The sequence below is a fragment of the Sorex araneus genome, chromosome 4, assembly GCF_027595985.1.
Source record: "Sorex araneus isolate mSorAra2 chromosome 4, mSorAra2.pri, whole genome shotgun sequence".
In the NCBI taxonomy this organism is placed as follows: Eukaryota; Metazoa; Chordata; class Mammalia; order Eulipotyphla; family Soricidae; genus Sorex; species Sorex araneus.
The window spans coordinates 149813681-149830130 of record NC_073305.1 but is presented as its reverse complement, the minus strand read 5'-3'; the positions used below and the strand labels follow the sequence as shown (position 1 = coordinate 149830130).

At 34.2% G+C, this 16450-nt stretch overlaps 1 protein-coding gene across 3 annotated transcripts in view; it reads right to left on the bottom strand.

Annotated features, from left to right (window-relative positions):
- NKAIN2 (sodium/potassium transporting ATPase interacting 2) overlaps nt 1-16450 on the bottom strand; it is a 1086277-nt gene that overhangs the window by 830978 nt on the left and 238849 nt on the right. The gene's annotated exons all lie outside the window — the stretch shown is intronic.

Below are 16450 nucleotides of genomic sequence, written 5' to 3'. Positions count from 1 at the left end.
CCCTGCATCCATTTCAAACCATACTACAAAGAAAGGGAAGATTTGCCCAAGCGGGAGGGGAGGACTAATAACAGTAGGAAAAAAATCCACTTCTAAAGAAAGTGGTCTTCATTTTGAATTAAAAGTACATGAAGGTCCAAGTAGTGAAAAATGTTAGAACAATGTAAAACCTCTGCCTCTCTTGGGGAATTGTCAGGGTCATACATTGTCCTTGTCAAGAACGTTAGGAGCTAAGTAATATAACTTCTGCCTAAGCATAACAGGTGTAACAAGAGTTCTTTGCCAGGGGTACTGGTCTAGAACCCGAGGTTTTTAATACCCAATGCCATACTGATATCAAAGTGCCACAGATCTGATTAAAGCCTTCAGTCTCTGGTGTGAAACTATTATTCTCACATTAAAAAAAAATCTTTATTAGTGAATCACCATGGGGTACAGTTACAAACTTATGAACTTTCATGTCTGCACTTAGTTTACATCCTCCACCAGTGCCCATTCTCCTCCACCAATGATCCCAGTATCCCTCCTACCACCCCCATGCCAACTGCCAGCACCCCATCCTGCCTCTGCGGCAGGGCATTCCCTTTTGTTCTCTCTCCTGTTGGATGTTGTAGTTTGCAACAAAGGTACTGAGTGGCCATCATGGTCAGTCTATAGTCTAATTTTGGTATGCAGCTTTCAACCCGAGTGGTTGAAACAGTCCCAACATTCTCACATCTTGTCATGAGAGCATCTTATTGCTTTGTCTTTGTTATCTGTTTATTGTAACTCATGGGCAGAAGAACCAGTGCCTAGATGTTCATTTTAAGAATTTAATAATTCTACTCAACCCCCACCTGATTCATTCAACTTTCTCAACTCCCTCTGTCCTCCCCCAGCCTCTCCTGCTTTCTCCCTACCACTTTACTAACTCACTTTTCAGTTTTCTCCACTCTGATTTCTGAGTGTTGGCTAACTTACCCTTTTCTGTTTTAGACACTCATGTCACTGGAGTGAGAAACAAACAAAGAATCTAAGAATTTAAACTTAATACAGAAAGACCTGTATATCACACAAGGCATGTGGCACTGGCTTCTTCCTCACCCAGCCCTCAGTCATTCCTCTTCCTAGATTAGGGAAAATGGTATTTTTCATATTGAATACTTCTAGGCACTTGGTACTAAGAGCACTCACCTGCTGTTACTTTTCCTGCAACAAATAGCTTATCCTTTATTGAGCAACTTATAAGACAAAGTACACATTTTGGTATTCTTGGGTAAAATTATTATATTAATTTGTGTGTCATTCATATAAAAATGTTTGCATTAGACTGGACATTTCTTTTAGTCACTAATTTCTGTTGGTTAGTTTTTAATAAAAATCATGTATTAACATAGTTAATATGCTCTAGGAGATTTTGTCTTTTAAAATATGTATTTAAAATTAATATAAGATGTTTAAGGATATACAGGTGTCAATATAAAACCTATGTTACTGAACATTGATTTTCTTGTAAGGCAAGCATTTCATCTTCGTGAAGTATTTTCAGAAAGGTATTAATTTACATTAATTGACCTAAACATAAATATTGAGGGTAAGCACAAAATTTTTCTGTGAGCAATATAGTCATGTCTTGTGAAATTCTGGTTAAGATGTGATGTTTTTAACTGACAATGATAAAAATCATTATAGTTGTTATCATGGTTATACTCTTAACTATCCCTGTGAAACAGTAAATAGTTTCACTCTTTACTGTTCATAAATCAAAAAACCTTTTTTAGCCGTTAAGTGCTGTGACCAATTATATATACACAGACTGTGTTGCTTTCATCTGAGATGCCAGTGTTTCCCAAAGTTGTAGAGCCTGCCCTTGGAAAGGGTACAGGGATCATCCAGGGAGCAGCAATTGACAGGGTGGGGCTGGGGCTGGTTTCTATGTGTTCACTTAAGAAAAATTTCCAAGGGGTAGTGAGTGATTTTTTTTTCTGCCCGCCTGAATAGGGTGAAGTGCACAAAACAAAACCTCCGAGCCTTTGGTATAAGATCGAAGAACATGCCTCATATTGCTGAAAAAAAATCATTATAGTCTATTAAAATATTCTTTTGAGTATTTACTTTATCTTCTATTAATTCCATGCTACATAAAAATTATGTGTTTACCAAGGACAGTAGAGACAAGGGCCAGGAAGATTGCTTCATTGTTGGAAGTCTGCCTCATGAATTGTGGGAGAAGGCAGCTGAAATACAGAAGGGATCACTAAGTCAATGCTAGTTGGAGGATCGATCTGATGGCAGATGTGTGCTCAAAGTAGATAAAGGATCAAGTGTGATGGTTTCTCAGTATCTGTATTGCAAACCATAATGTCCAAAAGTAGAGCGAAAGAAGGGCATTTTCTGCACTAGTCACAGGGGGTGACGTCAAGTGTGGGTGGTGGAAAGGATACGGGTACACTAGTGGTGAAAAATGTACACTGGTGGAGGGATAGTTGTTCAATCATTTTATGACTGAAACTCAGTCATGAAAGCTTTGTAACTGTATCTCACAGTGATTCACTTAGAGAATTATGTGTTTTATATGTGCTCACAAACTATCTTTTTGTGTGTGTCTTTTTGGGTCACACCTGGAGATACTCATGGGTGACTCCTAGTTTTTCACTCAGAAATTACTCCTGGCAGTACTCGGGGTCCTATTGGATGGCAGGGATCTAACCTGAGTTGGCTACATGTAAGACAAAGGCCCTACTCACTGTACTATCACTCCAGCTCCCACAAACTATCCTTTTTCTTACTTAAATTCATCTATGAAGTATATGATATTTTTTTGTGATTATTTTTGTGTGTTTGTTTATCCTGTATATCTTTGAAAACTACAGAGTCTGGGAGTTAATCTTTTTTTCTGAAATTTTGACTGATACTTATGGACCAACCATGCTGAAAAAATATGTAGTTTCTTACTTTTTACTTTTTTGGCTATAGGATTTTACTAACCCTTCCATCAAATATAGAGGGATGGATGTTTCACTATTACAGACCATATCATAAACTGTCTATTTTGTGTTTAGAGTTTGCATTTTTGTACTTTTTTAATTTATAAAGGTTATTAGTTCTGTGGCAATTCATGATAAAGGGCAAAACATTCAATCAAATTAATCCATGAATACAAGAATACACTGATTCATTATTAACACCTGGAGTCAAAGGATTTAACATCTCAAAGTAAACTATGAGTGCAAAACCTTTTCATTAAAAAGACACTATAAAATTAATAGTGATCTCAAAGAGAACCTGACTCATATTTATTGTATCTAGGCAAGGGATATAAATTTGTTAGGACAAGTGCTTTATGCAATAATAACATTCCTACAATTGTATTTTAAATAAGAGTTCCTTTTCCTATGGATTAAATGCAAAGTAAATCAAAGATCATTTTAGCCAAAATGCTCAAGAGTATTTGAATTATATGAATAAAGTATAATTTTTTTATAAACTTGAGGATTAGGACTGCTATGTTAGGAAGTAACTGCTTAAGATGAAAAAGAACATTTAAAAAAACATACATTATGCTACTAGTTCAACTGCATAATTTCAAACCCTCACATTTACATTTGTTCTAGCTTTAAAAGGTGAGTTACAGTCATATCATTCTCCATTGGAATGAGCACCAACTCAACTAGAAAAGCTGGGTTCCAATTTCACTTTTATATTATATATTTGTTTCTGAAAACATTCTCAAATTATTTGAGCCTCAATTCTTTTATATTTATAATGCATACTGTGACAGAGATATAGTACAGGGGTGAAGACACTTGTCTTGCACAAGGCTGATCCCATCTTAATCTCAACACTGCATATGGCCCCCTAACTACCACTCCTGTGTGACTCCTGAACTCAGAGCTAGAAATAAGCCCTAATTACTTTCAGTTGAGGTCCCAAAATATGGCAACAATAACAACAAATAGACATAGTACTACCTACCGCAAAAGGATGTTCTGAATATTAAATGATACATGTGAAAATTATAAAATTCTATAGAATTTTATAAAATTTTATAAAATTCCATAGAATTTTATAACTGCAAGAATTTTATAAATGCAAGAAAGTTGTTACTGAAATTAATACCAATACAGTTACAATACCGTAAATAAGGGCTATTATTCAGTACCTAGCTTGGTAATGTGATCACTTTTCCTCCCAGGCAGTCAAGAGGTGTTAGGCATTCATTTTCACTCTCCACTTGACTACTATTACTTAGTGACAATATTTGACTTTCTTTTCCCCTTAATCACTAAATTATATTTGTAAACTTCATCTACTTTGGGCCTTTGAAGTGCATCACTGAAACAATTTTCACACAAGGCATAAAAGTCATGACTTTTCCCTTAAATAAACATAATCATTTCCATGAAATAATTTTTGGTCCCATTCATTAGATCCCAGCCTGCAGCTTGGTAACTCAAACTCCTAACTTTTCTCCCCCCAAAATATCTAACAAAGACAAGGAACTGACTGAGGCTGGAAGGATTGTACAGCAGGTAGGGCTCCTGCCCTGAACGAGGGCAATCTGAGTTTGATCCCCAACTTCCCATAAGGTCTCCTTGCAATTCCTGAGTATCACTGGGTATGGCCAAAACAAACAAACAAACAAACAAACAAACAAAACCAGAAAAAAAAGAAAGGAAAAGAAAGGAGAAAATAAAAAGAGAAGAGAAGAAAGGAAAAGAAAAGAAAAGAAAGGAAAAGAAAAGAAAAGAAAAGAAAGGAAAAGAAAAGAAAAGAAAAGAAAAGAAAAGAAAAGAAAAGAAAAGAAAAGAAAAGAAAAGAAAAGAAAAGAAAAGAAAAGAAAAGGAAGTGACTGGTCCCTTAGCAGAATAATAAAACCATTTCCAGCATCATAAATGTAATTTCTCAATGGCATTTATAAGTTGCTATTAATAAAAATTTGTACTTTCAGAATTCTCCTAGAGCAGTCTTGGATGTCAGTAATAATCATTTAAATACAATGCTTCATTCCCTATCTCAAACAATCTCTAAGCACCTGGGAGACATTATCTAATTAATCCTAATGCATGCAGAGAGGCTCTGAGGAGGTGTTTAGGAAGACAAAAATGTCTATAAAGTTCACCGTGACTATCATTAAAATATTATCTATTCAAATGCAATGTAAAAAACACAAGTCTTTAGCCATAGGAATTCATTCAAAATAATTTAGATAGCTTATAAAATAAAATGGATTTCTGCTCATAATTCTTATGTACTATAAAGTTAAGCTGTTATAAAGGATTACTTCAAAGGTGAATCTTTGTTTTAATTTATTTTGAATCACATTTTTTTTCACTAAAAAGTAGAAGGACAAAGAATTAGTACTAATGATTTTTATCATCTAAATAAATAGTTAATCCTCTTATTCAGTCAATAGATACAATTGATTTTATAGAGGCATGGCCCTAAATTTTTGATTTTGTGTCATTTGAAACACAAGATTTGGAAAAGTAGAAAAAAAAAGATTCTTTGAAATTAACTGCATTTAAGAAGTATTAGATTTAAATAAATACTCCATATAAAGTACGAAAAAAGGTAGCAGAGAAAAGAAATATAGCCTTATTCTTTGTGTTGAGTGCAAGGGCACAAAGTGCTTTTTAGCTTTATTCACTACATTTCCTGTGAAAAGTATGTATGTAGGATCCAAAATTAACATCATTTATAAATTTCTTTATAGGTTGAAATTTCCAAGGAAACTCACTGAGACCTATTCAGGCTGGAGGGAACCTGTTAATTCATTCACCCTTTTTAGTGATTCAGAGAGTACATTAAGACTTGGAAAGAGTTAATACAAAATCCCTGCTTATTTCATGGCTGGAGAACAGAAATATGAACCCAGGCTCCTCTCCTTAAACTAACTGGAAAAAAAAGTATAAATTTTATTTATAGATTAGATATCTCATCCAGACATCTTATAATGTGAGATAACTAAAGCTCTCTTTAGATATGTTCCATTGGGCAAATATTGCCATGAATTTCTTTAGCAAGATACATCAGACTTACAATCATTGATTTACTGTATAAATACTCCACACAATCAAAGATTTCATGGAGTCAAGGACAGCATTTTAGTTTGCAGTCCTTAATGAGCACATATTTTGGCAGATTATTTAGTATTTCACATTGCATATTAATAATATCCTGGATGAAAGTTTTGAAGAATAGGTAAAATAGCTACATTTAGTGGCTTCTTCTTAGATGTTATTTAAGAAAACCAACAAAGATATGAAATGATTAGAGATAATCTAAAACACTTTAGAGAGGGTCACAAAAAATTCCAGAAAGCTATATCATACAAAAGTGCTCCGGTGAAATATTTCTAGTACAAAAATCTTTGATGAGAATGTCTAAGGCTCTACTATTAATAATAATTTACATAACAATTTCATAATAACTAATAATCACTTTTGTCACCAGCTACAATAAGCAAGACTATGCTGGAATTATGGAAATAAATTTATGACTTCAGAAAGATTTATGTAAAATATTTTTGTAATCCTAAATATTAGAATCTTATATTTATTCAAGTAAAATAGAAAATTGAGCCATTAATTACCAAGACTATAAAAATAAATATTGATACAGTAAAGCATGTTTGAAAATTATATCATCTTCCAAAATAAAATTAAATACTAAATATTAAGCACAATCTAATAATTTTAAATGGGTGTGTTACAAATTCTAAGTCTAGAACCCTTGACTTGCAATTATTGTACAAGTCATTTTAAATTTGTTAACTGCTCCAGCATTTAATGATTATCAGAGTCCAACATACATGTCTAATATGACTAAAAGATGAATTTAAAAAAATTACAATCATGGCATTACATCATTTTTAATGTGCCTATCTACCACGAAATAAATATTGTTTTCCCCTTTATACTATGAGGTAAAATTTCATTATTTCTTCATTGCATTTTTTGGCGGAAATAGAAAATTTTATTGAAATGTGGAAGAGAATGAAACTATATTGACAGAGAGGACTGTGTTCAAACAGCTTTGTTTTTAATATGAAAATAGCTTTCAATCAATTGATAAAGATGAGAAGCAAAAATATACCTAAAGTATTTTGCAGCCAGAAGACATCTTATTCTTTTGCACATTTTCAAGATAACTGTAATAGATTCATAGAAGAAAACATATTCTCACACAGAATCAAAGATTGGCTACTTAGAGCAGAATGTTCAATTACAAAAACTTAATAGTAGTCAGTGCAGAAGACTTCCTTAAATGTTTAAAACTCCCCCATCATTTCTATATCATTATACAGGTAATTGTACACACATGAAACAGGGAATATCCAGGACACTTTCTACTTCAGTAAATTTATAGGATCATCCCAGATATTTTTAAATCTTATTCTACTAACCATAGAATAATTATCGTGCATATTCCAATTCTAGTCTAGATCTCTTCATCTTCCCTGTATAATTTTCAAAATATAGAACTCTAATAATATATTTCCTAAAAAATATTCTTCCCTCACTCCTCATGGAATACTGGGTAAGTCCAAATTCCATAAAATGTCATTCAATACTCTCAGATCCTATGCAATAGAGTAGGATGCTTGCATTTCTTCTTTCTCATTCATTGACCCTCAAGGAATGCCTTTTTCCCATTCCATTCAACTAACAACTACATATTCAATTTTAGAAGTCACTTCATCTTCTCAGTAGTCTCCTGATGATACATCCAGTTAGAATTTGCACCTTGAAAAGTTTTTGTTTTGTATTTCATTTTCAACATACGAGATTCATTCACAGCTTATACTCTTTCTGGTCTCTTCCCCATTACTTTTACTTTCCTGTATTCATATTTTCAACAATCCTATTTTCTTTTATTTTTTCCTATTACTGTTTTCCATTTCTCCAAGTCTTCAACCAATTTTAAAGAGCCGTAAAGCAAAGGGAAAGTTGGATCCATTATAATTCAAAATATTTGTAAGAATTGATGAAAAGAAAACAATTGCTTTATTTTTTCCACTGGAAATACAAATGCTCAATGAAAATTATAATTTTTCTTTTCTTTATACAATATGACCAATGACAATTTTAATATATTTCTTAGTATACAAATCATATTTTGGTACAAATAAACTAGAAAAGTCCTAAATACCTGTATACTATAGCCACAGCTTCACTTACATTTAATATGCATATTTCTCACATCTCTTTTCATTTTTTTACACTTTTCTAAGGTTTAGGAAATGGTCTTATCATTAGCAAAATAATAATATATATTTCTTTTCATAAGCTAATAAAATTCACTTTTTGCTGATATATTGTAAATATATATCTGCATTTAATTATATATACTTCCCTAGTTGCTTTTTCTGCAAATAAACAGTGACTTAGGTATCACACAAGTATCCTAAGTATCCTATTTCTTTCTCTCTTATACAGCTTACTGCAAATATTTTCCATTGTTTTATCAAAATATAGCTAATTAATAAAAATCATACATGTTATATTTTAAAAATACATTTAATATTATTTCAGTAAAATAACTATATTGTTATCAATATTTACTAAATGTTTAGTTTCTAAACATTTCTAAACCAAGTAATAATCAAGTCTGCAAAAGTCCACTGAATGTCTTATATATTGATATGCATTGACTCCTGAAAAGTTTGTAATTACTCAGATTCAAATTGTTTAATATGTAATTTAGATGAACTTTTTTAGCTTGACTGTAAATATGAATGCTTCTAACACAAATCTAATCTTTGATTTCTCACTAGGTTCTTAAGAATCACAAAGCATGTTAGAAATATCATCGTGGATATCAATTAAATTGCAAACATCCACAAAATGCAAAATATAAAAACATTAAAAGTCTATACCAGCATTTTAATATACTTGACAATATTAGATTTCTAATGTTAAGAGAAAAGTAAAAATTTATAAATTATCATAATAAAACCTATAGCACTGCACACATTGATGATTCACTCACACAGAAAACCCCAAAGAGTAGAAGTATATGGCAATAAATTACTATTCCTAAGAGAAGTTTTCTTCAAGACCACAACCTAAATTATTCAAGCTTCTGTTTTGTTTATTAAAGAGATGAAAGTAAAAAATCAGTATAAACCAAAATAAAATAGTTTGGTCCTTTCTTACAACTAGGATATGGTTCAATTTTATTTTGAATAGTTTGGGAATATCCCCATCCAGAAGTAAGAAAAAAGCATCCATAGGCAGATGGTATGAAATACTCCAAAGGGGAAGAGAAGGTTAGAAGAGGACTCTGAAATCTACTGTGCCAAGTATGTCTGTAAATTCAATCCAACAGAGATATAAAGGATGCTCAAGAGAAGCATTATAACTAATAGCTGATATTCATGGACATATAATTAAAATACACCAAAGCACTAAGTCCCAGTGAACTTTTTGGTTTTTTGGCTCTCGGATCATGGGTCCTAAGAACTGGGGAAACTGCTTAAAGGCTAGTATTCCCAGCCAAGTTACTTCTTTAGTATTTATGTACAGCCAGGTGTATACTTCTGAATGCAAAGAGACAAATGCAAATTTTTCACTATCTTTGTTAACTCCAGTGTGAATAATTGGCAAGTAATCTGTACAGTTTTTTAAGAGGAATTAATCACTGAAAAGACTCTTGGGTGGCAGAGATAGTACCAGTCATTGTTTATTTAAGATTTGATGACAGATGGGTTCACTGAATCTACACTGAATCTCTTACAGCACAGTCTGGGGACCAAAGATTTAGTGGTGACTTCTTTGCTTTAATAGGATCTCAGTTCAACCTCTGGGACCATGACTCAGCCCAGCACTTAAGCCTATAATTCTCAAGCTCCGTTCCCCAGCAATGCCAGATATGGTCTTTATGATGTAGACTTGAGCAGAGAGGTGCATTGCATCCTTGGATCCTACCTCAGGCCCATTCATGGAACCAGTTCCCCTAATGGCCAAGTATCATCAAGAGTGATACTCACTCTCCTAGAATACTGCTAGGAATAAGCCCTCCAAAAAAGCTACTTAAGGTACAGTCTGGAAGTTTGGAAAACCTTTATCATCTATATTTCTTATATGATGATGTAAAGCACATAACTCTATAACTGCCTTTAGATCATGCTGATACAGATACATTGATTAGAATTCTTCAGAGTAAATTTTCCTCACTTTAGTCTCTATTTATTTTATTCTTCTTGAAACAGTATAGTTACATGAGAAACAAGTGTAGACTGGCTTTCTTCAATTTTTTGGCTCCTGGGGTAAATCCGGTGGTGTTCAGAGCTTGCCTACTTCTGGCTCTGTGCTCAGGGATCACTCCTGGCAGGCTTCAGGGGAATATATGGAGTCGTGCGGATCAAACTCCATTCAGCCACATAGAAAGCAAGTGTGTACTATTATAGTGCTGTACTAGTATACTATTGCTTTGGCTTCACTAATTGACTTTCAATGAATGGCTTAAAATATATTGGATTTGTAGATATAGTCACCCATTGCAAATGCATTGTGTTTTTTTAAATAAATGAGAGGCTCTACACTAAGCAGTGAAGAAAAAATTCCATGAGAAATAAAATATCACAACAAAAAGAAATGGTCTCTCAGTTTACAAATTTGAGTTATCTGAGAGTCTTCCACAATAGCAATCATATAAAAAATGGTTAAAAATTGTCTACACATGGAGAGTATCATGCTAAGTGAAATGAGTCAGAAAGAAAGGGAAAGACATAGAAGGACTGCACTCATTTGTGGAGTATAGAACAACACAAGAAGCTGACACCCAGGGACAAAAGATACAAGGGCCAGGGGGATTGCCCTGGCCCTTGATAGCTGGAAAACTGCTTCATGAGCAGAGGAGAGAAGGCAGATGGAATAGAGAAGGGATCACTAAGAAAATGATGGCTGGAGGAATCAGTTGGGATGGGAGATGCATGCTGAAAGTAGATAACGGAACAAACATGATGACCTCTCAGTGTCTGTGCTGCAAACCATGATGCCCAAAAGTAGAGAGAGCATACGGGAAATATTTTCAGCCATGGAGGCAGGGGGAGGGTGGGAAAGGGGGGTATACTGGGAATATTGGTGGTGGGGAATGTGCACTGGTGGAGGGATAGATGTTTGATCATTGTGTGATTGTAACCCAAACATGAAAGTTTTTAACAATCTCACAGTAATTCAATAAAATTAAAAAATTAAATAAAAATTGTCTAAAAGGAAAACGGGATAGATACTTGCCTTTCCTTCAAACATAAGATTGTTCATATGAGCTCAGTCTTGTCTGACATTCAGAAATAGCTTTACATAAAGCAGAAGAGGCATTTGAGTAACTTGATATAACCTTTACCACTAAGAGAGATACCACACAACTGCCCTATTCTGCTCATTGACAGTTTTTCAACAAGTTCTTTGGTGACCAAGCTGTATTGACTACATAGCACATGGAAATTTTGCAGTTCAAAGTTTGGCTTCCAATGCTGAATTAGAAGAATATTTTCTCCAGATTTATACCTCAAGTCACTGATCTGAAATATTTAATATTATCCTGACAACAAACTCATATTCCTGAGCAGCACCCAGAAATGTTCTGACTCAGGAAATCTTAAATTTGCATTTTAAATAAACACCACATGATTAACATACTGGAAATCTAGGGATCATAGCTTGAAAATTGCTGCCATAGACAGCTTTGGATATATTTTTTAAAATTCAGTTGTCTACCCCACCATCACCCCTCCAACCTACATATTACCTTGATTTATTTTTAACTTTTTTTTCCTCATTCTTTCTCTCTCACATCTTTTCCACTAAATATATTTTATTTGGAGACTCTGTTCATAACATAAATTCAATTTTAAAAAAGTATTTCTTCTATTTTAAATGCAGTGGAAATACTCTATGAAAATGGACACTGAAATGATCATACATTTATTAGCATCTATTGAAAACAGAACTCAAGAATTGACAGACACTAAGGCAGGCCATGGCAAATTATAATTACCCAAGTTCAATGAGTGCCCTTCAATTACAGGAAAAGAACCACTACACTGAAGAGTGTTGCTAAAGGAGTAGGTTCTCCGGAGGAAAGAGTGGAGAGTATGCAGATTCTCTCTGTAGCTATATCTCAATATCACTGTGAACAAAACTACTCTATACAATATTGAAACCTGCAAACAAACAAAAAACCCTTATTGTAATTGAAGCTTGTCATATGTAGGAAAGAAGAAAGTAGACAAATTTATAATATCAGCCCTTTGAATTAAATCTCTTCCTCGAAAACTACTATAGTAAGAAGTGTTGTTAAGGACGCTTACATAAAAGAAGCAAATGGTCAAGAGGCTGACGTAAACTCAAAAGTTAAATAGACTTCTTTCTGAGGTAACTTCTAGTGTTAAAGAGTCTTAAAGTAAATTCTAGAAACAGTAACAGTATTTATCTTTGACAGAACCTCAGAATTTGTTTCATTGTGAGAATTCTTTCAATAGAACACTGGTGTCCTGGGGAAACAATCTGTGAAATAGTATCACAAAACCTTTCTAGTTTTCTATGGTCAGGGGACATGTATTACTCTTTTCTTCCCCTTCCCATTCAAGCAGTATTTATTCAGCTCCATATCTGAAATACAGGGTGCTACCCCAGAAAAAAAAATACAGAGCATACACTGCAATATACCTGCATAATATCCATATCTATATATTGATATGCATATTATCATATATATTTGGAACTAATATATGCATATGTATACATATAAATTTCTTTCTAACACATAAGTTCTAAGTTATAAAAAGTTACTACATATAAAATTCATTGGTTGCTACATAATAAAATTCAGGACCATTCAATGAAAACAAAAAATTTTGATGAATCCTCATAGTTAACTCAGCTGGAAAAATAGGCATGGAGACAAACCTCACTTTACCTAAATCAGAAAGCATGTAAGGGTGCAGTAAAGAGTAACTTACTTCTTTTTCTTACTGTAAGTAATGTGTTTTTGGCATATCCAATATCCATGGATAGATTGCCAGGCTCTGCCTCAAGGGCTCGATACTCTCGGTAGCTTGCCGGGCTCTCCCAGAGGGGCGGAGGAATCAAACTCAGGTAGGCCGCCTGAAAAGCAAACGCCCAACCACTGTGCTATTGCTTCAGCCCAAAACAGTAACAATAAGTCTCTCAATGAGAGACGTTACTGGTGCCCGCTCTAACAAATCAATGAGCAATGGGATGACAGTGTCATGGCCAAGTTATTTGTACTTAGCTTCAGTTTTGCTGATTAAAAGTATGTTTTCTTCTAGGTTTGATTCTCTGTCCAGGTGGCAATACTCCAATCTTAACATCTTTTAATGGCAATTGGAGGATGTTGAAGAAAATATAGGTAACTGATCAACCCTTGGGGAAAAATGATGTTTTGCCAAACCCACTGATCTACAAATCTGAAGGTCAGGAAATATCATTTACATTTTATTTAGGAGGATGTTCTTGTATAATGAAACCTTAAAGAGAAAAGTACACTTAGAGTCCTACAGGGTCCAGTGCGGCCGCTCGACCTCATATCTCTTCATTCTCAGCAAGGGAAAACAAAATATCAAATGCTTCCTTTTCAGCAGGTCCGAACAATAATAGTGAGTTTTTTGTTGAAATAGTGAAACTCCAAACAATAATAGTGAGTTTTTTGTTGAAATATTGAATGTAATCAAAGTAAAATGAAAGTAAAGTGAAATTTATTAGTTACACAGGCTGGATGGGGGCCTGGGGGGCAGGGGGGAGGGGGGAGGTATACTGTGATTCTTGGTGGTGGAATATGTGCACTGGTGAAGGGATGGGTGTTTGAGCATTGTATGACTGAGACTTAAACCTGAAAGCTTTGTAACTTTCCACATGGTGATTTCCACATGGTGATTAAATAAAAGATTAAATTAATTATGGTGATTCAATAAAATAAATTGAAAAAGAATAAATTAATTAAAAAATTCAAAAAAATTTAAAAAAGAGTCCTACAGGGTCCAGCAGTTTGTGGAGAAGCACAAGAGATATTCATCCAACGTGGCAATGAAGTAACTGGCTCAGAACTCAGAGGAAATTTCCCATCTCTGGGACTCATGCCCCACAATGCCTGTACTTCAAGAACCCATATTCAGTATCGGCCTTTATTTGAGGAGAAAATTATTTCAAAGAGGGATTTTGAGAGGTCAGAGAGAGACAGTGCAGGAGTTAAGAATCATGTCTTGAATGAGACAGAACTCTTGGCATCCCATGTTGTCCTAAATCTAACTGGTCACTGGGTAAAGCCGGGAGGTGTCTGAGCATTTCTCCATGTTGCCCAGGAAATCCTCTCCATCACAAGACCCTAAACAGAACTACCTTCTCAGATCTTTGCATTGAATTATCAGACTGGTGACTGAGAACCACCAAGAGGGGCCTGTGGACTTCTGAGCACCTTGAGTGAGATCCAATCAATAACCAGACAAATAACAAAAGACTATGATGGAGCTAAGTAAAAAAGATTATTTGTGTTGGTCCCAAAGAAAATACACATTTTCTGAAATGAAAGAGCCATGTACTTACAGTTCAGACCTAATGTAATGCTGACTTGATGTCTCTGACAACCCTTTCTAAAATTTACACATTTGGAGAATTTTACTATTCTCTTCCACTTCAGAATTGGAATGTTCTTATTTGAAAATAACTTTTTGTGGGGCTAGAGCAATAGCACAGCAGGTAGGGTGTTTGCCTTGCCTGCGGCCGACCAAGGTTTGATTCCCAGAATCCATATGGTCCCCTGAGCACTGACAGGGGTAATTCCTGAGTGCAGAGCTAGGAGTAACCCCTGTGCATTACCGGGTGTGACAAAGAAAGAAAGAAAGAAAGAAAGAAAGAAAGAAAGAAAGAAAGAAAGAAAGAAAGAAAGAAAGAAAGAAAGAAAGAAAGAAAGAAAGAAAGAAAGAGAGAGAGAGAGAGAGAGAGAGAGAGAGAGAGAGAGAGAGAAAGAAAGAAAGAAAGAAAGAAAGAAAGAAAGAAAGAAAGAAAGAAAGAAAGAAAGAAAGAAAGAAAGAAAGAAAGAAAGAAAGAAAGAAAGAAAGAAAGAAAGTAACTTTTTGTTTTGGTTATAAAACTAACTTCACTGTAACTCATGACTACTTAAAATCTTTGGGACTTCCAGTAAAGTCAATTCTCCAGATACATAGCAATGTGAATCTGCAATTAAGAGGGTGAATTATAATTTGTGGGGTGGGGAGAGAACCTGAACTATTCTCAGAGAGCCTTATATATGGTAATTAATTCCTGTATAAAATACTATGTATGCAAAATATTGAGTAACTGTCTAAGGTCACAGGTCTTGCATAAACACTTAAAATAGGGTTTTCACTTCCAACCCAAGCAACTGTACACCTGATTACTGTGACTCATTAGTGTTCAAATTGAATAAAGATAATCAGACAACCAGATTTATTTATATTTCTGCAGTAATGATAAACAATTTTGTTTCTACCCCGCCAGAAGAGTTGACATTTAAGATGTATATAATATGTAGTTGTACAACACTCATACCACATTATCAAGTTGAAAAAAAAAACTATTCTTCAGAGTATGGATTCAGGATAGTGTCCTGAAGATCCGTGATACTCAAAATAGATTTTCTGAATTGAGCTTTTAAGGAACATAAAACAATATGCTCAAAAGTTTTTCTTCAAGTTCCACAATATTTAAAACCATAATTCTATTGCCATATGATCTCAGTTACCATCTGCTTGTTTGGTCTGACAGGTGTTTTACATGTGCTGCTTTAAGAGGTATTATTTTAATTTTTCTCAATTTGAATCTTGATTACTGATAGGCCACAGGATATGTTGTGTATACCAAGCTATTTTTTATATCTTTCTAAAAGAGCTCTGATATCTGTGGAACGTAAGACTTAAAAATGATGACTGTCGGGGCTGGAGTGATAGCACAGCTGGTAGGGCATTTGCCTTGCATGCGGCCAACCCGGGTTCGATTTCCAGCATCGCATATGGTCCTCTGAGCATGGCCAGGGGTAATTCCTGAGTACAGAGCCAGGAGTGACCCCTGAGCATCGCTGGGTGTGACCCAAAAAGCAAAAAAATAAAAGGTGACTGTCATGTAAGGTAAACATGAAGTTGGTGGATAACTGGAAATTGTCCTAAATTAACAGCATTTCTAAAACTACTCTTTAGCAATGCCTAATTTTAAGCAATAATAAGGAAAATATTTCCTATTAAAAGTATTAATTTCCCCTCAAAATAATTAGCGCAAGAGTAAAATGCATCAAACCAAGTCACATTCAAATAGAATATGAGAAACTCCTCTCAAAAATAAAAAAGATGAATTGCATGGATTAGGTTACAAAAGTATTTCCAGAATAGTCTTTTTCTAACTTTCAAGTTGGATACTATATGTAGCCCAATTCAATTTAAATATATTTTTTGCTTCTCAATTGTGTCTTAACT